At 45.0% G+C, this 27,133-nt stretch overlaps 1 protein-coding gene across 1 annotated transcript in view; it reads left to right on the forward strand.

Moving 5' to 3' along the window:
* The first annotated feature begins 1,579 nt into the window (after positions 1-1,579).
* Positions 1,580-27,133, forward strand: part of LOC139155168 (vomeronasal type-2 receptor 26-like) — a 180,271-nt gene continuing 154,717 nt past the window's right edge. Inside the window, exon 1 of the mRNA XM_070730252.1 lies at positions 1,580-1,647. The gene's annotated coding sequence lies outside the window, so the exon portion shown is untranslated. The remainder of the gene's footprint in view (positions 1,648-27,133) is intronic.

A 27,133-nucleotide genomic window follows, 5' to 3' on the forward strand; every position in this document is an offset into this window, starting at 1 on the left:
GGGCCCTGCTTCTTTCGCCCAGAGAGTTCACGGCATCATACGGGGCTTTGCATCCACTGTGACAGGCAGGGCAGGCAAGTGAAGGCCCAGCCGGCCCAGCCAGAGCAAGCCGCCCATCCACCCCCTTCCCCCTTCCGTGACCCTCCGTCTCCATCTCCGAGACCCAGTCATGGGCTGCTGCCCACACGGGGGGGGGGGGAGCTATGGGCGTAGTGAAAATTTTAGCTGACTGACAGGACCACATCATTTTAAGAATCATTTTTAAAGTTATTTATTTATTTTAATCATTTGCGCATGCGTTGTTGTGCTAGCCAGCAGATCTAATCGGGATGGGGGAAATTGAGGGCGAGGAGAAGGCTGTGTAGTTCAGAGAGAATCAAACAGGCTGCGGTGGCCAAGCAGCACCGCCTTCCGGAGCTGCATAAAGCAAACGGCCAGCCATCAGCTAAGGAGCTTTTTTACTTTGGAGGCAACCGAGAGCTTAGGATCCACTGCGCCTCTCAATTGTGCTCTCTTCCTGGACTGGGAGCAAGCCTGCCTGGGGGATACAAGTTGCCTTCTCTTTCCTCACCAGCCCACCCCCACCCCTCCGTTTCTCTCTCTCTCTCTCTTTTTTAACCCTCCCCCCCATCACCAGTTAGGGCAGGCCAGCTAAGATCAGGCTTTTAAAGGAAACACCCCTTTGCCCTCTCAACCTCCGAATCTATGCATTCTTCCCGCGGTGGGGCAAATTGATTGATTGATTGATTCATTAAATTTTATGCCGCCCTTCTCCTTAGACTCAGATACTGTAATTCCAGCCCCAGAGGAAGAATCCGTGGTTCTGCACGGGGCCCCGCGGAGAAGCGTTTATCTATGCCGTTGGAGGTGGGAGGGGGCAGATCGAGGGACAGCACCAATGGGAATTCTCCCTGCTTGAGCGTCACCGGTTTCTGGGCAGAGTCCTTTGTGGCTTCACATGGAGGAGGAGAGAGAAGCGGGGAGAGTAGGAGGGGGGAGGGAGGGGGCATCTCGGAGACCGATGACGCTGCAGAAGGGAGAATTCCCAAGGACGAATCCTAAGGACGGCGCAGAGTTTCTCCCCGCCCGGCTTCTCTGGCTCTGTCTGGGACCGCCGTTGCGCGCACCCACCTCCCCTGTGACCTCAGAAGAAGGCAGAAGATTGGGAGGGGGAGGCTGATGGAGGCCACAGCCCCCTCGTGCCAATCAAGCCCGCCCTGCGGCCTTTCTCTAGCGCAGCGTTTCCCAACCTTGGCAACTTGAAGACATTTGGACTTCAACTCCCAGAATTCCCCAGCCAAGGTTGGGAAACACTGCTCTAGCGTCTGGATATAGAGCGCCGAGGGACGGCCTTCCGCTTCCCCTCAGTTGCCACCGGGCGCGCTGTGTCACTTGCCCGGCGGTGGGCGTTTCCCGTGGGGTCCTTGCTGGCACCCCCCCTCAGTTTGGATGGGGGCGGCTAGTCACCGTGGGCATCCAAAATGGCGGCGCTTCCGGCAGGTATCCCGTGAGAAACGCCCACCGCCAGACAAGTGACAGGGCGCGCGCGGCAGCAACTGAGGGGAAGCGGAAGGGCGTGTCACTCCATCAGCCCCCCCCAAATCCTTCAGCCGGAGAGATGAAAGTAGGAGAAAAACAGAAATGAAGGTGACAGAAATAATAAAAATAATAAATAATTGCCCGCCCGCTGAAGTTCAGTCGAGTCTCCTCTCCACCCTGGCGCTGGGCCAGGAGCGGGGTCTTGGAGGCGGGGGGCTCTGGAAAGGGGCTCCTCCCCAGCTGGCCCTCCTTCCGGCCTCCCCTCAGACCAGGAAGGGGCCGGCAGCCCCGAGGCCCCCTCCACAGCCGCTCTCCGCCTTTGCTGCCTCTGCATCGAAACGGGAAAGCTGCTTATTCCAGGCAGTTCCGGGGCTACGTGGAGCGGGCCCTGCGGGGGCCTCCAGAGTCTCCCGTTTGCTTTCACCAATGCTGCTTAGCAAGTCTGGGGCTACCCTGGCATTTCAATGACCCTGTAGTGAAGACAGGGCTCCACAGAGCGTCTGCTAAACTTTCTTCTCCCGAGCCCCTTCTCCCACTTTTAAAAAGGATGCTGGACTGCAAAGGGGCTTTTATGGGGTTCATTTACTGGCGGTTACTGTTAAAATTGACACGTTTTCTACTCCAGATTGTTCGGTGGTATTTTAACTTGATAAGTTTAGGAGAGAGGAGGGGGGAGGAAGAGAGAAGGAGAGAGAGAGAGAAAGGAGGAAGGGAGGGGAGGGAGAGGGAGAGAGGGAAAGAGAAAGAAAGCAAGAGAGAGAAAGAAAGCAAGAGAGAGAGAAAAGGATGTATTAATTAGTAAAACTGGATGAGACTTTTAGAACTATATAGAATCACATAGGTAAAATTAATGGAAGATATATATGATAAATAAGGGTTTTATGATATGTACTGTATGGTTTGATGAGTTTGCATTATGAATTTAAAATACACTTGGAAAGGTAGAAGATTGATGAAAGTTAATAATAGTAAATGCTAAGTGCCTGAAAATGAATTGAGCTTGGAAATATTGAATGAAATTATAGAAAAGTAAATATGGAAATACATTAATTGATGCATTGGTGTTCAGATAGATTTTCATAGTATTACTAGATTACTATAATACTATGATAAATCTTTAAGAAATGAAGATTTTAAAGCATGGATTTATTAATTTAGTTTTGCTGGTTGTTTTAGTTTGAATAGTGTTCTCTCTGGGTCCCCCCAGACGCCAACACCAACTAAAAAGAGTAGCCAGACACACTGGTACAAAACAAAAGCAGTTTATATATTTGAAAGCAAACACAGGTAACAAAAACTGTTCTTACAGACAGGAACGTTATGAAGCTTCACAGAGGTTTCACGACAGCCAGGCAATAACACAGGATTCTTGCTGGCAAAAACAAGAGGTAATAAAACCCACGCCTCCCCCAAGTCTTCAGCCTTCGAAGCCACAAGCCAGGATCAGAGACGCCAAGAATCGAAGCAAGGTCACAGGACTCCCAATTGATAACTCTCCACAATACAGTAAATGCGGGCCTGCCTTTTCAACCCTGCTGAGGAGAACCACACCCAAACCCAGCTGTTACCAATTCAGGGATGGAAATACCTTGCTAATTGGTCCCTTCTTTGGGCTGCCCGTCTCTGCCTCATATCTATGATAGCCTGGGCGTCTGCATCTAATGAATCCAGGCTACTCGCTGGGGAGATCCCCCCCGGGGGTCTCAGGCTGCTCTCCCTCCTCCTCTTCCTCTTCTGCCTGGTCCTCCCCCTCCTGTTCATCGTCCTCCTCTGAGCATGGATCCGGCAGAGTTCCAGCCGTTCCCTGAGGACTCTCAGGCTGAATCACAACAAATAGTAATAGATTTTGGTTTTCTTTTATTATTAATTTCTTTTAATAAAAAAGAAGGGATTTTTTATTTATTTTTTTATTTTTTTATTTTTTTATTTATTTTTTTATTTATTTATTTATTTATTTATTTATTTATTTATTTATTTATTTATTTATTTATTTATTTATTTATTTATTAATTAATTAATTAATTAATTAATTACTTCTATGCCCCTCAGACACTATACTTTTCCGCCCACACCGGAAAAAAAATAGAGGGAACACTGCTTGAGACAGTTTTCTGGAGGGGGCACCTGAATAGTTATCACAAACAATAAGGGACATAAAGTCTTGGACTTTTAATTAATACAACGAAATAAATAAACAGAAGGCTGTGGAATATAACTTGTTAGCAGCTGTACTGATAGTGAAACTTGGTGATGGTTGATGAGAGGCTGGACGGCAGCTTTGAAGGGAAGTGGAAATTGGAACTGAATTGACTCTGCCAAAGCAAAAGATTTATTTTTATTTTTTTATTATAAAACGGAGGAGTGTATTTTTAAAGACATGGAGAGAATTGACCAAGAAGAGCTTATGGAGTTCTTTAAAGAATGTTTTAATGATCTTAGAAGATCTCTTGAAATTATCATTTGTGACAAAGAAAAGAATGGAAGAATGGAAAAATAAGAAGAACAGAGAATAAGAAGAATATTGATAATGAAATTTTGACTATTGATCATGTTGACAAACCATACAATACTATAATGATGCTACTTGGGTTCATGGTGATAAAGGAGAAAATGGTTTTAATGATGATGTCCAAACTAAAGATGATGTTGAGGGGTTTGTGAAGCATGAGGTTATAAAAGGAGTGGGGAAAATATATTTTCACAGAAAATTGAAGAAAAAGAAAGAGAGGAAGGGACAAAAGAAAAGGGGAAAGAAAGAGAAAGAGAAGATTTTTATTATAAAGGTAAAGGAAAGATTAGGACCAAAAGATGGAGATGGACACATTATATTGATAAAAAGAAAGTGGTTGGAAAGATCTGGAAGGAAATATGGACAGAGAGATGGAGACAGTACAAAAGCAAAAAGGAAATAGCTGAGAAATGAAAAGAGAATGGATGAGAGGTACTGTATTGGAATATTAAAGAAAGGGTTTTTTTTTAGTTTATTCTTAGTTTATTTTGTATTACTATTTTAGCTTTAGCCAGCTGAGCTGACTCGGCCACGGCCAGGGCTCCCTACCTGCAGCTGAGCTTGCCCTGCAGGGGGCCAGGTGGGGCCTCCATAGACAGGGGCAGGGAAGGCAGCAGCAACACCTGCAGCACCTCAGCCATCTCTGCCGAGCAGAAGCAACCAGCGAACAAACCTGAGCTGACAGCCAAACTTCTAGCCGGGCACAGCAGCAGAAGCCACCAGCGAGCAAACCTTTCGGGTGGTGGTGGTGGGAGAGCGCAGGTGAGACACAGCACCAGGACAAGGAACCTTTTGGCTGCATGCAAGAAATCTTTCATCCTCCTTTCAGGCCAAGAGGCTGCGCAGGTGCCATGAGTCTCATGAAGACTCATTTCTGGCAGAGTTTGAAAGAGAGAAAGATTCCTTGTGTCTCCTTTCCCCGCTGTCCCTCCCCTCCCCACCTGTCCCTCCCTCTCACCGGCCGAGATTCGGGGAGCTGAATGCGCTGCCACCACCCAGGAAGAGAACAACATGAGACATGGGCTCTCTCGCAACCCCTCCCCTCTCTCTTCTTCTCCTGAGTGGCAGCAGTTCATCTGGCTCACTTAATCTGGGCTGCCAATCTCTGGACACACGGCTGCCACTCAGGAGAAGAAGAGAGAGAAGAGGCGCTGCGAGAGAGCCCCGTACTCACATTCAGCAGCTCATTCAGAAGTTATTATCGACATTGGAGTTTCCCTGCAAAGACCGGCCGAGACAGAGGAGTGGCAGAGAGAAGGAAGACGCTGATAAGATACACGTCTCACAGGCTGCCCCTCCCCATCCCCTGCCTCACCTGTCATCCCCAAATTCTGCCCGAACATCTTCCCAGCCTATGGCAGCTTCACCGCTTCTCTTTCTCACCAGGTCTTTGCAGGGAAACTCCTTGAAATGGAAAGAAAAACTTCTCATAAGTGCCAGAAGTTGTCAATTGCTCTCACTCGCGGGAAGTTTTTTTTCCCATTTTCTATTCTTGACATTTCAAGGAACTGCAAAGACTGGCCGAGAAAGAGAAGCAGAGAGCTGCCAGACTCTGGTGAGATGTTCGGGCACAATTTGAGGGTGGCAGATGGGGCAAGGGTCATGTAGGTAGTTGGGGAAGGGGGCGTTTATTTTGGGGGCGGGGTTATTTCAACACATGTCCTGAAAAGGCCTGCTGGGCTTATTATCAGGACGTGTTTTATTATAGGGGAAACACAGTAATAATACTGTACTCTTCTTCTTCTTCTTCTTCTTCTTCTTCTTCTTCTTCTTCTTCTTCTTCTTCTCTTCTTTTTATTATTATTATTTAATTATTATTATTATTATTATTATCATTAGCATCACCACCACCACCACCACCATCATCATTATTATTATTACTATTGTTATTATTGCTTTTATTCATTAAACATGAAACTCAGTCCACTGGACATTTTAAAAAGTGTCCCAAAGACCACTGACTGGTGCTCATGGTTGACCTGGGTTGCTTCCAGCGTCCTAGGTATCAACCAGATATATTCTTAAAATACAAAGTTCTGAGTAGCGCAGTTTTTTGAAGTTCTGCTGGTGTTATTGCAGGAAGTTGCAATTTCTTGATGTGTTTTGTGACATTCCAAGTGGTACCAAGTTCCAGGATGACAGTGGGTATCATAGTTACATGTTTCATCCATAGCCGTGTCGTTTTGATGGGCAGGTTGTGATATTTTGTCATTTTTTCCAGTTCTTTTTCTTCAACTCTGGCATCTCCTGTTACAGCAATATCAATAAACTGTACTCTTCAGCCCTTGACAACCGTGATATCTGGTGTATTGTGTTCCAAATGACGATACGCCTGTATTCGAAAGTCCCATGAGATCTTCACCATCTCATTTTCAGTTGCTTTTTCCACTTTGTGCTCACATGAGCCAGGGTGGCGCAGCAGGTAGAGTGCTATACTGCAGGCCACTGAAGCTGACGATAGATCTGAAGGTCAGCGGTTCAAATCTCATCACCGGCTCAAGGTTGACTCAGCCTTCCATCCTTCCGAGGTGGGTAAAATGAGGACCTGGATTGTGGGGGCAATAGCCTAGCTCTGTTTAAAAGTGCTATTGCTAACATGTTGTAAGCCGCCCTGAGTCTAAGGAGAAGGGCGGCATAAAAATAGAATAAATAAATAAATAAATGACTTTTCAATTACAGTACAGTGAAGTAATTTAGCAACTTGATCATGTCTAACTTTGCAACCAGTTTGCATGATATTGTTGCACTCAAATATTAAGTGTGAAACAATTTCAAATTTGTGGTTGCAAACTGGGCAGTTTACATTGTCAGGGGATTTTTGTATCTTTCCTTTCATGGCAATAATAATAATAATAATAATAATAATAATAATAATAATAAGTAGTGCTGTTCTTCAGCAGCGAATATTAAACCTTCTGTTTCTTTCTTGATGGTTCCCATCTTAAGCCATGCCCATGTAAGGTTGTCGTCACATTTTCCTTCAATGTTTTTCAAGCATTGTCCATGCAAAGCTTTGGTTTCCCATCTATTTAATCTGACGACAACCAGTTGTTTTTCCTTCTATTCTGACTTTGTTTCTGTTGTTTTTATAATGTTCTCACTTTTCACAGCTTGCGGCATTTTTTTCTGTATTTTGGTTCATAGAAACATAGAAGTCTGACAGCAGAAAAAGACCTCATGGTCCATCTAGTCTGCCCTTATACTATTTTCTGTATTTTATCCTAGAATGGATACATGTTTATCCCAGGCATGTTTAAATTCAGTTACTGAATTTAAACATGCCTGGGATAAAAACCCAATTACTGAGTTTTTGGAGAAAGATGATATATGAAAATGGAACTAAAATATTGTTAGCCAGATGGCAAGATAAGAATTGGTGGTGGCACTATACAATGATATGACACAAATTCAGCTATTAATAAGAATTTAAACACAGAGAATTTTCTAATATAGTCTATGTGATATATGATAAGAAGTACTTTTCTTTTCTTTTAGCTATATATAGAACCTCTAGTAATTACAGGATAAATTGATATTGGATTAATTAATCTAATGTAGAAATGAAAGTTTGAATTAAGATGGACATAATATAGAGTTTGATATTGTTTATATTGGTGCAATGTAATTCTTTAATGTAAGATGGGAAAATGATTGTTGGGGTTTCTTTTTTTTTTGAGGTTTTCTTTATCTGATAATATTATATAAGTTCTATAGAATGTTTTTGTAATGGAAGAAAATAAACCTGCATTGAAGGATTAATAGAAAAATAAAATTTTTATATATGTATTACTCTAAGCATGGTTTTAGTGTTTGTACTTATCTATTGTTTTTTATTCTATGTTGGAGAAAAAAAATATATTTGGAAAAAGAAACCCTTCATTTTTCTTCTTCTAGTAGTTTGATGGATTTGAAAGAACCTTTGCCTCCTATTTTTCTTGGCAGGTACAACTTGTCGATATCATTTCGTGGATGGAAAGTGTGGTAAAGTATTCAAAATTTTGCGTTTTCTCTCTCTCTGTTTTCCAGTTCATCCAACATGCACTTTGAGGTCTAATCCTCCATTAGGCATGAAAATCATCTGGCTCTGAATTCTAATCCTCCCTTAGCATATCAACGTCCTGGATGACTTTGGGCCAATCACCAGGAGACTCCTGAATCCCAGTCCCGCCTTAGTGCTTTTTGACTGGCAGTATGAAACTTGCAAAAAATGTCTCAGATTAATGTGGGATACCAGAATTGGGGATTCCTAGAATGTAAGAGGGCTGAGTGTCCAATCCTATGTGGTGAGATGGAGGAAAGTGAAATCGAGGGAAAATGCCTGTTCCATGTTGGGCAAAGCCGTAAGTCTCCACCTTCTGCTTGTGGGAGAACCAGAGGTATTTATGTGGTCACTGCACATCTTGGACTGACCTTCATCTGATCCATCAGAGCTTTTCTTATCTCCTTAAAATGGATGTTGCAAAGGGATTCCATTCGCTATTAGGAGCCATTTTGAGACCTAAACATTGATTCCCAATTGATCAGCAATCTGTGTGGTTGGAGAGCAGAACGGTTTCCATGGGAGCCTCTTCCAGAAATCTATATGTTCCCATCAGTGGTGAGATTCAGCCAGATCACACCACTTCAGGAGAACCGGTTGTTAACTTTCTGAGCTATTCATTCATTCATTCATTCATTCATTCATTCATTCATTCATTCATTCAATCATTCATTCATTCAATCATTCATTCATTCATTCTTGATTGATTGATTGATTGATTGATTGATTGATTGGATTTGTATGCCACCCCTCTCTGTGAACATGGGGCGGCTCACAACAGACATAGAATACATATTAAATCAATTCAATCCAATTAATTACAGTTTAAAAAAACTTTAAAAGTTCCTACAAACTTTAAAAACATTCAATTTATCATCCACTCAGTAATTCACTCTAAGCACATTTGTTGGTCAGAGGGAAGGAGATCTAGGGACTGCAGGCCTGGTGGCAAAGATAAGTTTTCAAACTTTTTCAGAAAGCAAGTAGGGTGGGGGCAGTGCGAATCTCTGGGGAGAGCTGGTTTCAGAGGGCCGGGGCCTACACAGAGAAGGCTCTTCCCCTAGTTTGGCAAACTGGGTGTTGGAAGAAATCATTAGGGCAGAGAAGAGGTTTTTAAATTACTTGAATCCCATCACTGGTTCCCACCCTTGTTCACCCCCTTTTTGGACTTGGATGAATATTATGCAGCACTGAACTTTTGTGACCTGTCTTTAGAGAGGATCCCTTCAAGCTCCTCCTGGGAGGAGTCTCAAGGTCTCCATTCTCTGCACATCTTCTCCAGCCCTTCAGAGACAAGACAAGCTTGGAAGAGGAGCAGAGTAAATGCTCTAGGCAGAAATTGTAGAGTGGAAAATTAAAAAACCGGAAAACTGCTATTTTATTTCTCTGCTTGAAAGAAAAAAACACAGTGGACATTTCATTAGAAACTTTATTTTTTAAATTTACTTTTTTTATTTTGGTGTGAAGTACAGGAACAAAAAATAATAATCCCAAATTGAAATCCTAAAGAAAGAAAGAATTATGTAAGAGGGATGAAGATTTCTGTTCCAAGCTGAGAATCGATCAAACATGGCATTTCACATCATTCTGGCATTCTCACGGAGAGGATCAGGCAACCAGACTGGTACTTGGTACTTGGTACTTGGTCCCAATAGCTTCGTCCTGACCTCTTTAACTGCTCATTCTCTCTTACAAACACTTTTAGCTGCTAAGAAGGGCCCACATTATTATCTATATGCGTTCACATTCAGTAGCTATTGCTGAACAGCTGAACTCCTCTGAATTTTTCAAAGATTTCTTTAGCAAGATTTATTGAAAGAGGACGGAGCTGCAAGAATTCCCATTGTTCAACAATTTCCCATTTTAAAACATAAAGACATGGTTTTATTTGACTCCTGCATACTATCTAAATGGTGTTACATATCATGTTTTTACATTTGTTCTGGCTGTGAGATGCTCCTTTGTGTTCAGGTCTGGCCTCAGAAGGATAATGTAGCACTTGGGGATGAAGATGCAACCTAGCAGACCAGCACTGGAGGCCAGGATAGAAAACACCTGAACTGCCACCATGTATTTCCCTTTGGTGCTCAGGTAGGTGGGCACAAAAGTCACCCAGACACTGCAGAAGAGCAGCATGCTGAAGGTGATCAGCTTGGCTTCGTTGAAGGCCCCAGGCAGATTCCTGGCCAGGAAAGCCACCGTGAAGCAGATGGCAGCCAGGAAGCCCATGTAGCTGAGGGTGATGTAGAACATGACAACAGCCCCTTCGTTGCATTGCAGGATGATCTCCCCATGCTGGGAGTGGAGGTCAGATTCAGGGAAAGGGGGAGAAACTCCCAGCCAGATGGAACAGATGATAATTTGGACAGCAGAAGAAGACAGGATGATGGAGTTGGCCAAACTCTTCCCCAACCATCTCTTCATTTGGTTTCCTGGCTTTGCGGCCAGAAAAGCCAGCACCACTGTGATGGTTTTAGCCAAGAGAGAAGAAATGGCAACTGAGAAGATCATGCTGAAAACTGTCTGTCGGAGAAGGCAGGTGGCTTTCCTTGGTTGACCAATGAAGAGAGAAGAAGACAAGAAGCAAATCAGGAGGGAGACCAGCAGGATGTAGGAGAGGTCCCGGTTGTTGGCTTTGACAATGGGGGTTTCTCGGTATTTAATGAAGATGGTTAAAACAAGGTCTGTGATGAAGAACAACAGTAGGGCAAAAGAGACCAGAATGATGCCCAGAAAGTCTTCATAAGACAGGAACGTTATAACTTTGGGGATACATTGGACTCTGCGCTCATTAGGATATTTATCATCTGGACAATTGGTGCATTTTTTAGTATCTAAAAAATAAAAAGCAATATTTCTTTTATAGATTTTTTACATTACAATAAATATTTTTTTGGACAACACCTAATTCCAGGAAAATTTTCCAATAAGTATTTCTGAACTATTTCTTTAAAAAAGCTAAGAAGGGTATTTTTAAAAATGTAGCTAGGTATATGAAGTTGAGGGGACTCATACGATATTAATTATTTTCTATGTAGTGTGTAGAATCTTCATAGGAACCTACATTATTAGAGGTTAATAATGAATCATATAATCTTTTAGCCAAACATCCTGAGTCCTGCCCCATGAAAGTTAAAGGGACTTGGAGGATGACTAGAGTATCCTATAACATCTGGAAGCAATATGCAATTAAGGAAAAACTTCCTAACAGTGAGAACAATTAACCAGTGGAACAGCTGGCCTCCAGAGGTTTTCTGTCCTTCAATATTGGAGGTATTAAAGAAGATATTGGACAGTCACTTGTCTGAAATGATATAGATCCATGATGGCAAACTACGGCACGGGTGCCAGAGGTGTAACGCAGAGCCCTCACTCTGGGAATCTGTGCCATTGCCAGCTGATCTTCTGATTTCCAGTGCAGGCAGTGGAGCACTGAGAAACAGCCTGAAAACAGCCTGGAAAATGGCCCAGAAAACAGCCAAAAAAAGACAGTTTTCACGCCGTTTTTCAGACCAAAATTCACCTGAAAACCAGCCAGAAAAAGCCAGAAAATGCCCCCCAAAAATGGCCAAAAAAAGGCATGTTCACTCTGGCCAGCTAGTCTTTGAGTTTCCAATGCTCCAGCATGTGTATCTGCATGTTCTGGTTTGGCCACTCAGTTGGCCAAAAAGGTTCACCATTACTTATATAGGTTCTCCTATTTGAGCAGGGGGCTGGACTAGAAGACCTCCAAGGTCCCTTCCAGCTCTATTTTCATTGATTGATGGATCGATATGACGGGCAGAATATTTGTGTAAGGAGTTCCCCCCAACACTATCCACAACACCACATAATGGACCTTCTCAGTGATCCTCAAGGGGAGGCCAATATACAGTGAATTGCCAGGTCTTTCAGAAGGTGGACCTGAAGGAATTCATCAAATTTCAAAGATCTCAGATGGTCCTAGAAAGGTAAACCTAGCAGCACTTCTCCAAACTAAAAAGCAGAAGAGATATTTCCTCTGCTGTTAGTAAAGCTTGACCAGTCTTCCACCCCCTCCTCCCGTCTCTTCCCAGCCCTCCTTCAAAGTCTTTTTGATTTACTTCTTTTTAGATAAGAAATTGTACAGGTTAAAAAAAACAGGTTTGCTTCAATCTGCCTTTTAACTTGCACTTTCATGAAAATGTTCTGGATGGATCCAGTTCCACCAAGCCTCCCATTTTCCTCAGGGTCACCCACCTTCCTGAGTGGAGAAGGTCCCCTCCGGACAAGGAACACAGTCGTAGCAGCAACCTGGCTCTCCTTCTCGAGCCCTCTTGACAAATCCAGGATGACAACTTTCCACACATTTGGACTCAGGCAGGGACTGAGCAGAAAAAAGAGAATATGTTAGGAAATACGTTAGGACTCTCCATCTATAGAAAATGTAGGTAAAAATGGCAGGAGACAATTAGCCTCTGGTCTTCACTGAAGTAAACATGAAATCTCTGACTTCTAAACAGATACAGGAGGTATAACAATTGGCAGATTCTTCATTTAATTCCTCCCTTTTGCTTTTGGAATTTAACATTACAATAAAGTACTTTTCTATTTAATAAAGTCTGATGGGATGGAACTGCAGAAGAATGATTTAATTATGAGGATATATTCATATTAAATCTGAGAATAAAGTTTACTTTAAAAGGTTTAGGAAACTTATTTCATTCAGGTTTTTTAATATAGAATAAAACTGTGATGAAGAAAGAAACCTCTGATCAGTAAGATCTTAAATGTTTTCCATAAAACATGGCACAAAATCTCCATTTAGTTGCTGTCTACTGAAGAACTTCCATTAGATGACACCAACTGGCATGGAAGGCCAACCACCCTGGAGACTCTAGGCTTTCCCCACTTGAAATGGGACCTCAGGCTTTGGGAAACAGAGAAAAGACAGCAAGATTTCTCCCACCTTATTGAGCAACTTTAGCCGTGAAAGAGCATCTTGTTTGATAGAAAGTCTCTGTCTTTCAAAATACGCCAGAGCCTCTCTCCTGGGATCCTCCTTGAGGAGAACCAAGTAGTAGGCAATGCCCAGATCTGCTTTTATCTCTCCATTTTGGTCCAAGTACAGTTTAAATTGTGAAATATTCCAAAATTCATTCTTCTCCAGAAAGGGATGAAACTAGAATGGGAACATCCAGGAATTTGAAATACAGAAAACATTGTTTCTTATCCCACATTGAATCTTTCTTCTACAATTGTCTGATTTCCAAATATGGTTAAATAATACTGCCACTATCTTCACAAATTTATCATTCATTCATTCATTCATTCATTCATTTATTCATTTATTGGATTTTTATGCAGAGCAATATCTAAAATCCTAATTAAAACATAAAAAAACAATTCAAGAACAAACGTACTTGTCATTCATACTAAATTCAAATATATGGACAAGCTGGTGATTGGCCTAGGGCCCCAAGGCCTGCTGGCATAGCCAGGTCTTCATGGCCTTATGAGAAGCCAGCAGGGTGGGGGCTGTACAGAACTTGTGGGGGAAGTTGATTCCATAAAGTCAGGGTCACAACAGAAAAGACCCTGCCCCATGGTCCCACCAACCTGCATTGTTTAGCTGATGGGACCTGGAGGAGACCGACTGTGTGCTGTAATTAGGCTCTGGGAGGCAGGTGGCAGGAGACGGAACCCATTAATATTTGGCCTCCCTAAGGCCAGCTCCAGGTGAAAATAGCCGTGTAGAAGGTTTGAAAGGTCTTCAAAGTGATCCTGGGGGCTGAGGGAGGGCAAAAACTTTTTAAAAAATGTACGTCTTGGAAATCTTGGTATGTCTTATGCACAGGTGCATTTTATAGTCAACACTGGAAGTTCTAAAGATGTTGGATAACCATGTGTCTGAAGTGGTGTAGGGTTTGCTGCCTAGGCAGGGGGTTGGATTAGAAGACCTCCAATGTCCCTTCCAACTCTGTTATTCTATGTTCTAATACAGGGATCCTCAAACTAAGGTTCGTGGACTGGATATGGCCCACCAATGCAAAGTATCCCATGCAAGGAGTGGTAGAATTAAGCCCCTCCCCTCACCATTGGCCTTATATTCCCATGAGCATCTACTCCAGTGGTGCTTCTGTCACTGGCTGAGCTGCCCTTCTGATGACACAGCTGCTGCCGGTGGGTGAGTAGGGGAGGGGCTGCTTTGAAAAGTAGCCCTTTCAAAGTGGGTGGGTGCGTGGGGGACATGTCTCCATCTCTCCAAGCTTTTTCAAAATCAGCTGAAGTTGGCTAACACTCATTCAAGTGCAACCACAGTGTAAGGCCTGAAGGAGAATTCACCCACTGCTTTGGTTCTTGCCATATATAAAGTACATTCACCCAATGGGTTGCTGGACAATTTTTGTAGCTTTCATGTGTGTGGATACATATGCACAAGTGTGGAAAGAAGCAAATCAGTTTGAATTCTCCTTCCGGCTTAAAATCCCAAATGACTAAAAGAAGGAGGTTGGTCTCCCCTCCCTCCCCTGGCCCCCTCCCCTGCTGGCAGGCACTCACAGCTCTGCAAAGCCAGAAGCCTTTGGCTGGAACCGAAGGGGAAGGACCCACGTGGGCCCCTAGAGAGGAGAAGGGAGGGGCCTTGATTGACAGCTTCTCTCAGCCTCTCATGACTTCTGTGCTCTGTGATCAGGAGTTATGTTGAAGGAAATCCTGTTTCTTTCATTCTTTTTTTAATGGTCTTTTTTGAAGAGCCTGAAGCTGCTGTTGTAATGAAGTTAGGCAAGTAGCAAGAAAGTTTGTGCTCTTTTTCCCTTTGGGGGTGGGTCTTAATAATAATAATAATAATAATAATAATAATAATAATAATAATAATAATAATAATTTATTACATTTGTATGCCGCCCCTCTCTGAAGGCTTATTAAGTAAATAGATTCCTCGTGGTGAGCAAGTACAGCTCAGGAAGGAGAAAGGCAAAAAAATTTGGACTGTTAAATTGGCCACGCCCACCCAGTCACATGACCAACCACCTGGTCCCGCCCCCCAGCCATCTCAAGGACTGTGAATCGCCCACCTATGTTTGAGGACCCCCGTTATAGTATTCAACTGGGGGACAATATACTGTTTTTAAATATACACTTTATTAAAATATGTTTCAACTACTTTTGTTTTGTCTTTGTAATAGTTCAATTTTTGGAAGCTTATTTTTTTTACCTTTTTAAATAAGAGAAAATTTAATGAGTGGAATATCAACTTTGCAAAAAAAAATATGCATGATTTCCACAGAGAGAAGGGTGCAGGAGTAAAAAGCAGTAGAAAAATCATCTAGGTTTTTTTTTTAGCATATAGGACTTGAGTAACAATAGAGTCTCATATAAGAACATTAATGGTGGACTGGAAGAAAGATGAGGGACACCAAACTTGATATGCATGTTTGTGAAAATGACCGGAAAAACTGGAAACAGAATATGAATCAGCAGGGAGATGTTCTTGGAAAGAAGGCAAAGGCAAATAAGAATCCCAGGAAGTGAACGTTCTGGCTTGGGGAGACATCAACTCATGGACCAAGTCCGCTTGCAGGCACCAAGCTTGTTGGGGAATTTGCAAAAAATCTACATCAAGTTCAGGGAAGGACAAATACAGTATTTCCGAGTCTGCGGAGAGGAGCAGCATACAAATCTAATAAATTATTATTATTATTATTATTATTATTATTATTATTATTATTATTATTATTTTCAGAGTATAAGACGCTCCGGATTATCAGATGCACCTACCTTTTTTTGGGAGGAAAACAAGGGAAAAAAATCTGCCTCCCAGAAATTTGCCTCCTTGCAGCAAGCAGCCCGTTTCAGCTTCAGCACAGCCTGATTAGCACAAGCAGAGAATTGTGGATTGGATCGGCCTCATCAGCTGTTTCAGGCTGCAAGGATTGCAATAGGCTATTGCCGCCTCTGCACGCTCCATTTTCTGGGTGGTGGGGATCAGAAGGGGTGGAAAATGGGGCAGATGGAGGCAGCAATGTGAATCTCTAAGCCCGAAACAGCTGAGGGTCGTGTGAATGCTTGTGTTAATCAGGCTGTGCTGAAACTGAAACAGGCTGTTTACCGTATGCTGCAAGGAGGCAAATTTATTTATTTATTTATTTATTATTTAGATTTGTATGCCGCCCCTCTCCAAAGACTCTGGGGGGCAGAGGCCAAAGGTTCGGGATCGGTGGGTTGGTGGTGGGTCTACATTGGGTGTGTAAGATGGACCCAAATTTTCACCCTCTCTTTGGGGTGGAGCAATATTGGGTTGCAAGGGGGACGTTTGCCCATGTTCGCCTGGTGCACCAGTTGCAGCCCTATCTGGACCGGGACTCACTGCTCACAGTCACTCATGCCCTCATCACCTCGAGGCTCGACTACTGCAATGCTCTCTACATGGGGCTACCTCTGAAAAGTGTTCGGAAACTTCAGATCATGCAGAATGCAGCTGCGAGAGCAATCATGGGCTTTCCCAAAAATGTCCATGTTACACCAACACTCCGCAGTCTGCATTGATTGCCGATCAATTTCCGGTCACAATTCAAAGTGTTGGTTATGACCTATAAAGCCCTTCATAGCATCGGATCAGAATATCTCCGGGACCGCCTTCTGCCGCATGAATCCCACCGACCGATTAGGTCCCACAGAGTTGGCCTTCTCCGGGTCCCGTCAACTAAACAATGTCGGTTGGTGGGTCCCAGGGGAAGAGCCTTCTCTGTGGCGGCCCCGACTCTCTGGAACCAGCTCCCCCCAGAGATTAGAACTGCCCCCACCCTCCTTGCTTTCCGTAAACTCCTTAAAACCCACCTTTGCTGTCAGGCATGGGGAAATTGAGATATCTCCCCCCCCGGCCTATACAATTTATTTATGGTATGTTTGTATGTATGTCTGATTAATAATGGGTTTTTAAAAATGTTTTTAAATTATTAGATTTGTTATAAATTGTTCTATTGCTGTTATGAGCTGCTCCGAGTCTACGGAGAGGGGTGGCATACAAATGAATGAATGAATGAATGAATGAATGAATGAATGAACGAATGAACGAATGAACGAATGAACAAACAAACAAACAAACAAACAAACAATAAATAAATAAATAAATAAATACGGTAAGGCAAGGAAGAGATCAAAGGAGCCACTTGTAGCCTTGAGGAAAGAGAAGAAGGAGGAGAGCTGAAGACTGGGAGGAGTCTGGGAGCCCCTTTTCCAACGGACACCATCTCTCGATTGAGGAGGGGAGGATGCAGCCCTCTTCTGATCACTGACACACGTCACACACCAGCCTAAGATCTGCTCACTGTTACTCCAGGGTGTCAGACATGGAAAAATGAGCTCAGTTACAGGAGAGGAGACTTTAGGTAAACGAGAGAGAAAAATATCCTCAAAGGATGAGCTCTTTTAGAGCTGAGCCAGGAAAGCAGAGAAGTTCAGTCTCCCCTTCGTGGATTCTCTGAAGGCAAAGACGGAGCAGCCGTGAGTCAGAGAAGCTTTACCTGGGATTGCTGCAGAGAGGAGGGGTTGGGCTAGATGGTCTCAGGGGTCTCCTCCAAATTCATAAAGGTAAAATTCCACAATGCTAATCACAAACCTATACAGCATTTTCAAATTAACAGTGTTTAATATCGAAATGCCATGGTATCTCCTCTTTGGAACAGGGGCAGGTTCCTACCGGTCCAGTCCAGTCCAGGCACAACGGTAGCCTCATACTGGCTTCATACTGGTCCCCAGGGGCTGCCATTTCCCCCCACAAATTTTTGAATGTCTTTTTGATTTTGGGATGTCTTTATTTTCTTCTTCTTCTGTGCATGCACAGAAGCCAGGTTTTTCAGCACTGCACATGTGTCACCATTTTGTTTTGGGTGGCTTTAAAAAATTTTTAAAATGTTTTTCCTTCTGTTTTTTGACCCACTCACGATGGTCACTGGCCTGGTACCGGTCCCTGGGGGCTGGCATTTTTCCCCCTTTTTTGGGGAATATTTTTTGATTTGGGAGGGATTTCTTTACTTTGTTTTGTTTTCTGAGCATGTGCAGAAGAAGGGAAAGAAAGAAAGAGGGGGGAGAGAAAGATAAAGAAAGAAAGAAAGAAAGAAAGAAAGAAAGGGGGAGGGAGGGGAGGGAGGGGAGGGTGGAAGGACTGAGGAGGAAGTTTGGGTGGGTGGCAGTTAGGGAGGGAAAGAAGAAAGGGAGGAGAGACAAAGAAAGGAAGGAAGGAAGGAATGGAGGGAGAGAAAGAGGGAGGGAGGGGGAAGGAAGAAGTTGAGTCAGTGGGTGGAAGGAATGGAGAGAAAGAAAGAGAGAGAGGGAGAGAAAGAAAGAAAGAAAGAAAGGGGGAGGGAGGGGAGGACAGAAGGACTGAGGAGGAAGTTTGGATGGGTGGCAGTTAGGGAGGGGAAAAAGAAAGGGGGGAGAGACAAAGGAAGGAAGGAATGGAGGGAGAGAAAGAGGGAGGGAGGGGGAAGGAAGAAGTTGAGTCGGTGGGTGGAAGGAATGGAGAGAAAGAAAGAGAGAGAGGGAGAGAAAGAAAGAAAGAAAGTGGGAGGGAGAGGAGGACAGAAGGACTGAGGAGGAAGTTTGGATGGGTGGCAGTTAGGGAGGGGAAAAAGAAAGGGGGGAGAGAGACAAAGGAAGGAAGGAATGGAGGGAGAGAAAGAGAGAGGGAGGGAGGGAGGGGGAAGAAAGGAGAAGTTGAGTCGGTGGGTGGAAGGAATGGAGAGAAAGAAAGAGAGAGGGAGAGAAAAAGAAAGAAAGAGGGAGGGAGGGAGGAAGCAATGAAGGAAAGAGTGAGAAGGAAGATTGAGTGGGAGGGAGGGAGGAAATGAAAGAAAAAAGACAGGAAAGAGGGAGGAAGGAAGAACTGAAGAGGTTTGGGTGGTTGGGTTGGTGGCAGCATGGGAGGGAAAGAAAGAAAGAGAGGTGGAGGGAAAGAGAGAGAGAGGGAGAAAGAGGAGGAAGGAAGGACTGAGGAGGAGGCTTGTGTGGGGGGGTGGATAAGAAAGAAAGGGGGAGAGAAAGACAAGAAAGAAAGAAAGAAAGAGAAAGAAAGAAAGAAAGGAGGAGGGAGAAGGTGGGAGGGAGGGAGTGGAGCGAGGGAGTGGAGCGAGGAAGAAGTTGAGTGGAAGAAATGGAGTGAAAAAGAGAGGGGGAGAGAAAGAAAGAGAAAGAGGGAGGGAGGGAGGAAGCAAAAAATGAAAAAGTGAGAAGGGAAATTGAGCGGGAGGGAGGTAAAGAAAGAAATAGAAAGGAGGGAGGGAGAACTGAGGAAGTTTGGGTGGTTGGGTTGGTGGGTTGGTGGGAGCATGGGAGGGAAAGAAAGAAAGAGAGGGGGAGAGAAAGAGAGAGGGAGAGAGAGAGGGGGAAGGAAGGACTGAGGAGGAAGTTTGTGTGTGTGGGTAAGAAAGAAAGAGGGGGAGAGAAAGATAAGAAAGAAAGAAAGAAAGAGAGAGAGAGAAAGAAAGAAAGGGGGAGGGAGGTGGAGGGAGGAAGGATGGAGGAGTTGAGTGGGTGGGTGGAAGGAATGGAGCGAAAGAAAGAGAGAGGGAGAGAGAAAGAGAAAGAAAGAAGGAGGGAGGGAGGAAGCAAGGAAGGAAAGAGTGAGACGGAAGATTGAGTGGGAGGGAGGAAAAAGAAAAAAATAGAAAGGAGGGAGGGAGGAAGAACTGAGGAGGTTCGGGTGGTTGGGTTGGTGGGAGCGTGGGAGGGAAAGAGAAAGAGAGGGGGAGAGAAAGAAAATAAATAAATAAATAAATAAATAAATGGGAGGGGGGAGGAGGTAGGGAGGGAGTGGAGGGCGGAAGGACCGAGTAGAAAGTTTGGGTGGGTGTCAGTGAGGGAGGGAAAAAAGAAATGGGGGAGAGAAAGAGAAAGGAAGGAAGGAACGGAGGGAGAGAGAGAGGTAGAGAGGGAGGGAAGGAGGGGGAAGGAGGCAGGGAGGGAGGGAAGGAGGAAGGAAGGTGAAGGAGGGAGGGAAGGAGGAAGGAAGGAAGGAAGGAGAAGTTGAGTGGGTGGGTGGAAGGAATGGAGAGAAAGAAAGAGAGAGGGGGAGAGAAAGAGAAAGAAAGAAAGAAAGAAAGAAACAAGGGGAGGGAGGGAGTGGTGGGCGGAAGGGCTGAGGAGGAAGTTTTGGTGGGTGGCAGTGAGGGAGGGGAAAAAGAAAGGGGGGAGAGAAAGAGAGGGAGGGAGGTGGAAGGAGACAGGGAGGGAGTGAAGAAGGAAGGAAGGAAGGAAGGAGGGAGAAGTTGAGTGTGTGGGTGGAAGGAATGGAGAGAAAGAAAGAAAGAAGGAAGGAAGAAAGAAAGAAAAAAGAAAGAAAGAATAAAGGGGGGAGAGAAAGAGGAAGGAACTGAGGGAGAGAAAGAGGTGGAGGGAGGGAGAGAAGGGGGAAGGAGGCAGGGAGGGAGAGAAAGAGAAAGAAAGGAAGGAGAAGTTGAGTGGGTAGGTGGGTGGGTGGAAGGAATGGAGCAAAAGAAAGAAAGAGGGGGAGAAAAAGAGAAAGAAAGGAAGGAAGAAAGAAAGGAAGGGGGAGGGAGGGAGTGGAGGGCGGAAGGACTGAGGAGGAAGTTTGGGTGGGTGGCAGTGAGGGATGGAAAAAAGAAAGAGGGGGGAAGAGACAGAGGAAGGAAGGAATGGAGGGAGAGAAAGAGAGAGGGAGGGAGAGAGGGGAAAGGAGGCAGGGATGTAGGGAAGGGGGAAGGAAGGAGAAGTTGAGTGGGTGGGTGGAAGGAATGGAGAGAAAGAAAAAAGGGAAGAAAGAAAGAAAGAAAGAAAGGGGGAGGGAGGGAGTGGTGGGCGGAAGGACCGAGAAGGAAGTTTGGGTGGGTGGCAGTGAGGAAGGGAAAAAAAGAAGAGGGGGAAGAGACAGAAAGGAAGGAAGGAATGGAGGGAGAGAAGGAGAGAGGGAGGGAGAGAGGGGGAAAGAGGCAGGGAGGGAGGAAAGGAGGAAGGAGAAGTTGAGTCGGTGGGTGGAAGGAATGGAGAGAAAGAAAGAGAGAGGGGGAGAGAAAGAGAAAGGAAGAAAGAAAGAAAGAAAGAAAGAAATGGGAGGGAGGGAGGGAGGGAGGGACTGGAGGGCGGAAGGACTGACGAGGAGGTTTGTGTGGGTGGGTGGGAGGGAGGGAGGGAAAGAAAGAAAGAAAGAGGGGGAGAGAAAGAAGAAGGAAGGAACAGGGAGAGAGAAAGAGATGGAGGGCGGGGGGAAGGAGGGAGGGGAGGAGGAAGGAAGGAGAAGTTGAGTGGGTGGGTGGAAGGAATGGAGTGAAAGAAAGAGAGGGGGAGAGAAAGAGAAAGAAAGAAAGAGGGAGGAAGGGAGGGAGGAAGCAAGGAATGAAAGAGTGAGAAGGAAAATTGAGTGGGAGGGAGGAAAAAAAGAAAGAAATAGAAAGGAGGGAGGGAGGGAGGGAGAACTGAGGACGTTTGGGTAGTTGGGTTGGTGGGAGCGTGGGAGGGAAAGAAAGAAAGAGAGGTGGGAAGAGAGAGAGAGAGAAAGGAGGAAGGAAGGACTGAGGAGGAAGTTTGTGTGGGTGGGTTGGTGGGTTGGAAAGAAGAAGGGAACGAAAGAAAGAGGGGGAGAGAAAGAAAGATAAATAAATAAATAAAGGGGAGGGGAGGGGGAAGGGGAGGGAGGGAGGGGAGGGCAGAAGGACTGAGGAGGAAGTTTTGGTGGGTGGCAGTGAGGGAGGGAAAAAAGAAAGGGGGGGAGAGAAAGAGAGGGAGGGAGGGGAAGGAGACAGGGAGGGAGTGAAGAAGGAAGGAAGGAAGGAGGGAGAAGTGTGTGGGTGGAAGGAATGGAGAGAAAGAAAGAAAGAAGGATATAAGAAAGAAAAAAGAAAGAAAGAAAAAAAGAAAGAAAGAAAGGGGGGAGAGAAAGAGGAAAGAACTGAGGGAGAGAAAGAGGTGGAGGGAGGGAGAGAAGGGGGAAGGAGGCAGGGAGGGAGAGAAAGAGAAAGAAAGGAGGGAGAAGTTGAGTGGGTAGGTGGGTGGGTGGAAGGAATGGAGCAAAAGAAAGAAAGGGGGAGAAAAAGAGAAAGGAAGGAAGGAAGGAAGAAGGGAAGGGGGAGGGAGGGAGTGGAGGGCGGAAGGACTGAGGAGGAAGTTTGGGTGGGTGGCAGTGAGGGATGGAAAAAAGAAAGAGGGGGGAAGAGACAGAGAAAGGAAGGAAGGAATGGAGGGAGAGAAAGAGAGAGGGAGGGAGAGAGGGGAAAGGAGGCAGGGATGGAGGGAAGGGGGAAGGAAGGAGAAGTTGAGTGGGTGGGTGGAAGGAATGGAGAGAAAGAAAGAAGGGAAGAAAGAAATAAAGAAAGAAAGGGGAGGGAGGGAGGGGGAGGGGGAGGGAGAAAGGAAGGACTGAGGAGGAGGTTTGGGTGGGTGGGAGCGATGGAGGGAAAAAAAGAAAGGAGACAGAAAGAGAAAAAAGAAAGAAAAGAGGGAGGGAGGGAGAAAGAAAGAAAAGTAATGAAAGAAAGAAAGAGAGAGAAATGAGGGAGGGTTGGATGAAGGAAGGAAGGAAGGAAGGAAGGAAGATGTTGGATGGGAGGGAGGGAAAGTAAGAAAGGGAAAGAGAAAGAAAGGAAGGAAGGAAGGAAGAGGAAAGTTGGGTGGGTAGTTAGGAGTGAGGGAAAGAAAGAAGAGAGAGAAGAAGGAAGGAAGGATGGAGAAAGTTGGATGGGTGGGTGGGAGGAAAGAAAAGTAAGAAAGAGGAAAAGAGAAAGAGAGAGAAAGGAAGGAAGGATGGAAGGAAGGAAAGAAGGAAGAAATATGAGAAAGAAAGAAAAAGAAAAAAAAGAGAGAAAGAGAAAAATCCTATTATTATTAATTGTTCCGTGACATGACCACCAAGCATCACCTGCTGAATCACATGACCATGAAGCCACCCCTCCTCGGTCACATGGCTAGTAAGCCCCTCCCACCCAATCACATGACCATCAAGCCACAGCCACAAAATAAGCCACACCCACAGGTAGTAAAATACTTGGGAAACACACACACAAACATACACACACACACACACACACACACAAATTTGGAACCATTATTCCCTGTGTAATTAAATGGGGCAGATCTGTTGAGGTGGTTCCCCTCCTTCTCCTCGGGATTCCTTCTCTAAAGGATCTGAGATTCATGGATCCCTATCAGGACCCCCTACCTGCCATGGCTGCAGCCTTGGAGACCCCGACCTCTCTTCTCCCTCCTTCCTTCTCCTCCTCCATCTGGGGGAATAGGCGGCATTCAAGACATGGGCCAGAGTCTTCATGAGGCTGTAATAGTCATAGGGATTTATGTTCCTTATTCTGTTCCTTTTCTCCTGGGTCTCCAGTAGGGCTTTCTGGGTGCATCTCCTGCGGCCTTTGACAGAAAAGACGTTCTTTGAAAGAGAACAGAGAAAATAAAGATCTTGAAACTTCTCTTCCACAAAGAAATGGGGTTCAAAGGCTTCATCTTCTGGCCTTTCTTTGGGCAGATAAGCAAACTGCAAAATACTGTGGATGTATTTGATAAGTCTGCGCTTTTCTATTTCATATGCTGCAAAATTTGTGAGGATCCAGACTTTCTCTTCAATGAGTCCCGGCAAGCGCAGAAATGTTTCATGGAAAGGAAGAATTCTGCCCTCAAGGAAATCACGTTCCATGAAGTGAACAAAGACATTGACTTGTCTCCACTTAGAGAGGGCATCCCTGAGATAGGCTGTATATCCTGTTGTTGAGAATTGTTGTGATAGAACCACACAAATTCCATTCCTGACAAGCACAGGAGGGAAAGTCCTCATGAAATTCTCTCCCTGCTCTGTGTCTGAAGCAAAGAGGCCAATCAGGGTCCATCTGAAATGGAGGAGCAGTTGGACAATGGCTGGGTACTGGATCCCTTCTTTCTGTTGCGTCTGGTGGAAAAAGGGGGATTTGCTTTTATCACTCAGAGCCTCTGAAGCACTTAAAGATCTGATCTGAAAAAGCAATGAAAACGCTGTGTCATATTTGGGGTCAGATCAAATCCAAAATATTAGATTTTAATAAATTGAACCTGCTTCTCATGAATGTATTAGAACAATTTGTAGTTAGACATTGTTTGAAATATTAAAGACAGAATATTAGCAAGATTGTATTATAAAAATGAAAAAGAATAAAATTTTAAAAACTATACACATTGTGAATAATATTACTGTACCACCTTTACAATTTACCATAATTAGATTATCACATTGAAATGCCGACTGAAATATTATATTCCAATAAAGGGCCTATTATAATTTTTGAGGATTGGTGCATCTCTTTCTGTTTCTGTATCCCAGATTTTTTCTGGAGGACTTTTTTTAGCTTCTTCTCCAGTTATACAAGAAACAGGGAGACCTCAGTTCCTAAAACGATTTGTCAATTGTATAATCCAAGATTTCTCTTTAATTGAACTTTTGTCTCTTTTCGGAGCCAGTCAGTTTTCATAGACTAGAATTTATGCCGATATCCATATTTTCTGAATTTAGACATCGCAGGAATTGTATAAATTCCCAATACAATTGTGAGGGCAGCAGCTGGAGTCCTTTTACTCACCCCAAGACCTCAGAGGCCGTGATGGGGTTGGTTCTGCTAGAGATTTCTCTCTGAGGGTTTAGGACATTTTGCCTCCACCAGTTGGACGAAGCTCTTTCTTCCACCGCAGCTGATCGGCCGCTGCATTCTCTCCCTCGCCCAAAGGCCCCTAGCTATTGGCCCCAGCCCTTTGGTCACACAAATACCCCTTCAGCCACAGCCTTTTGGCCACATGGGACACTTCGCCACCATCCAATCAGAACGTTTTTTACAAAATGCTACTTTTGGAAGGAAAGAATGGGACAGTTTGCTCTTTCATACACACACACACCAGTTGAATGATAGAGAGGGAAGGGACCTCAGTGGCCATCTAGTCTGACCCGCCTTCTCATTCAGGAGACTTACAGAATGATAGATAGGAAAGCGACCTCAGTGTCCATGTAGTCTGACCCCCCTTCTCATTCAGGACACTTACAGAATGATAGAGAGGGAAGGGACCTCAGTGGCCATCTAGTCTGACCCGCCTTCTCATTCAGGAGATTTACAGAATGATAGAGAGAAAAGGGACCTCAGTGGCCATCTAGTCTGACCCCCCTTCTCACTCAGGATACTTACAGAATGATAGAGAGGGAAGGGACCTCAGTGGCCATCTAGTCTGACCCGCCTTCTCATTCAGGAGACTTACAGAATGATAGAGAGAAAAGGGACCTCAGTGGCCATCTAGTCTGACCCGCCTTCTCATTCAGGAGACTTACAGAATGATAGAGAGGGAAGGGACCTCAGTGGCCATCTAGTCTGACCCCCCTTCTCATTCAGGAGACTTACAGAATGATAGAGAAAAGGGACCTCAGTGGCCATCTAGTCTGACCCGCCTTCTCATTCAGGAGACTTACAGAATGATAGAGAGGGAAGGGACCTCAGTGGCCATCTAGTCTGACCCGCCTTCTCATTCAGGAGATTTACAGAATGATAGAGAGAAAAGGGACCTCAGTGGCCATCTAGTCTGACCCGCCTTCTCATTCAGGAGACTTACAGAATGATACAGAGGGAAGGGACCTCAGTGGCCATCTAGTCTGACCCGCCTTCTCATTCAGGAGACTTACAGAATGATAGAGAGAAAAGGGACCTCAGTGGCCATCTAGTCTGACCCGCCTTCTCATTCAGGAGACTTACAGAATGATACAGAGGGAAGGGACCTCAGTGGCCATCTAGTCTGACCCCCCTTCTCATTCAGGAGACGTACAGAATGATAGAGAGAAAAGGTACCTCAGTGGCCATCTAGTCTGACCCGCCTTCTCATTCAGAAGACTTACAGAATGATAGAAAAGGGACCTCAGTGGCCATCTAGTCTGACCCGCCTTCTCATTCAGGAGACTTACAGAATGATAGAGAGAAAAGGGACCTCAGTGGCCATCTAGTCTGACCCGCCTTCTCATTCAGGAGACTTACAGAATGATAGAGAGAAAAGGGACCTCAGTGGCCATCTAGTCTGACCGGCCTTTTCATTCAGGAGACTTACAGAATGATAGAGAGAAAAGGGACCTCAGTGGCCATCTAGTCTGACCCGCCTTCTCATTCAGGAGACTTACAGAATGATAGAGAGGGAAGGGACCTCAGTGGCCATCTAGTCTGACCCCCCTTCTCATTCAGGAGACTTACAGAATGATAGAGAGAAAAGGGACCTCAGTGGCCATCTAGTCTGACCCGCCTTCTCATTCAGGAGACTTACAGAATGATAGAGAGGGAAGGGACCTCAGTGGCCATCTAGTCTGACCCCCCTTCTCATTCAGGAGACTTACAGAATGATAGAGAAAAGGGACCTCAGTGGCCATCTAGTCTGACCCGCCTTCTCATTCAGGAGACTTACAGAATGATAGAGAGGGAAGGGACCTCAGTGGCCATCTAGTCTGACCCGCCTTCTCATTCAGGAGATTTACAGAATGATAGAGAGAAAAGGGACCTCAGTGGCCATCTAGTCTGACCCGCCTTCTCATTCAGGAGACTTACAGAATGATAGAGAGAAAAGGGACCTCAGTGGCCATCTAGTCTGACCCGCCTTCTCATTCAGGAGACTTACAGAATGATACAGAGGGAAGGGACCTCAGTGGCCATCTAGTCTGACCCCCCTTCTCATTCAGGAGACTTACAGAATGATAGAGAGAAAAGGTACCTCAGTGGCCATCTAGTCTGACCCGCCTTCTCATTCAGAAGACTTACAGAATGATAGAAAAGGGACCTCAGTGGCCATCTAGTCTGACCCGCCTTCTCATTCAGGAGACTTACAGAATGATAGAGAGAAAAGGGACCTCAGTGGCCATCTAGTCTGACCCGCCTTCTCATTCAGGAGACTTACAGAATGATAGAGAGAAAAGGGACCTCAGTGGCCATCTAGTCTGACCGGCCTTCTCATTCAGGAGACTTACAGAATGATAGAGAGAAAAGGGACCTCAGTGGCCATCTAGTCTGACCCGCCTTCTCATTCAGGAGACTTACAGAATGATAGAGAGGGAAGGGACCTCAGTGGCCATCTAGTCTGACCCCCCT

Source organism: Erythrolamprus reginae (assembly GCF_031021105.1).
Source record: "Erythrolamprus reginae isolate rEryReg1 chromosome 13 unlocalized genomic scaffold, rEryReg1.hap1 SUPER_13_unloc_4, whole genome shotgun sequence".
Taxonomy (NCBI): domain Eukaryota; kingdom Metazoa; phylum Chordata; class Lepidosauria; order Squamata; family Dipsadidae; genus Erythrolamprus; species Erythrolamprus reginae.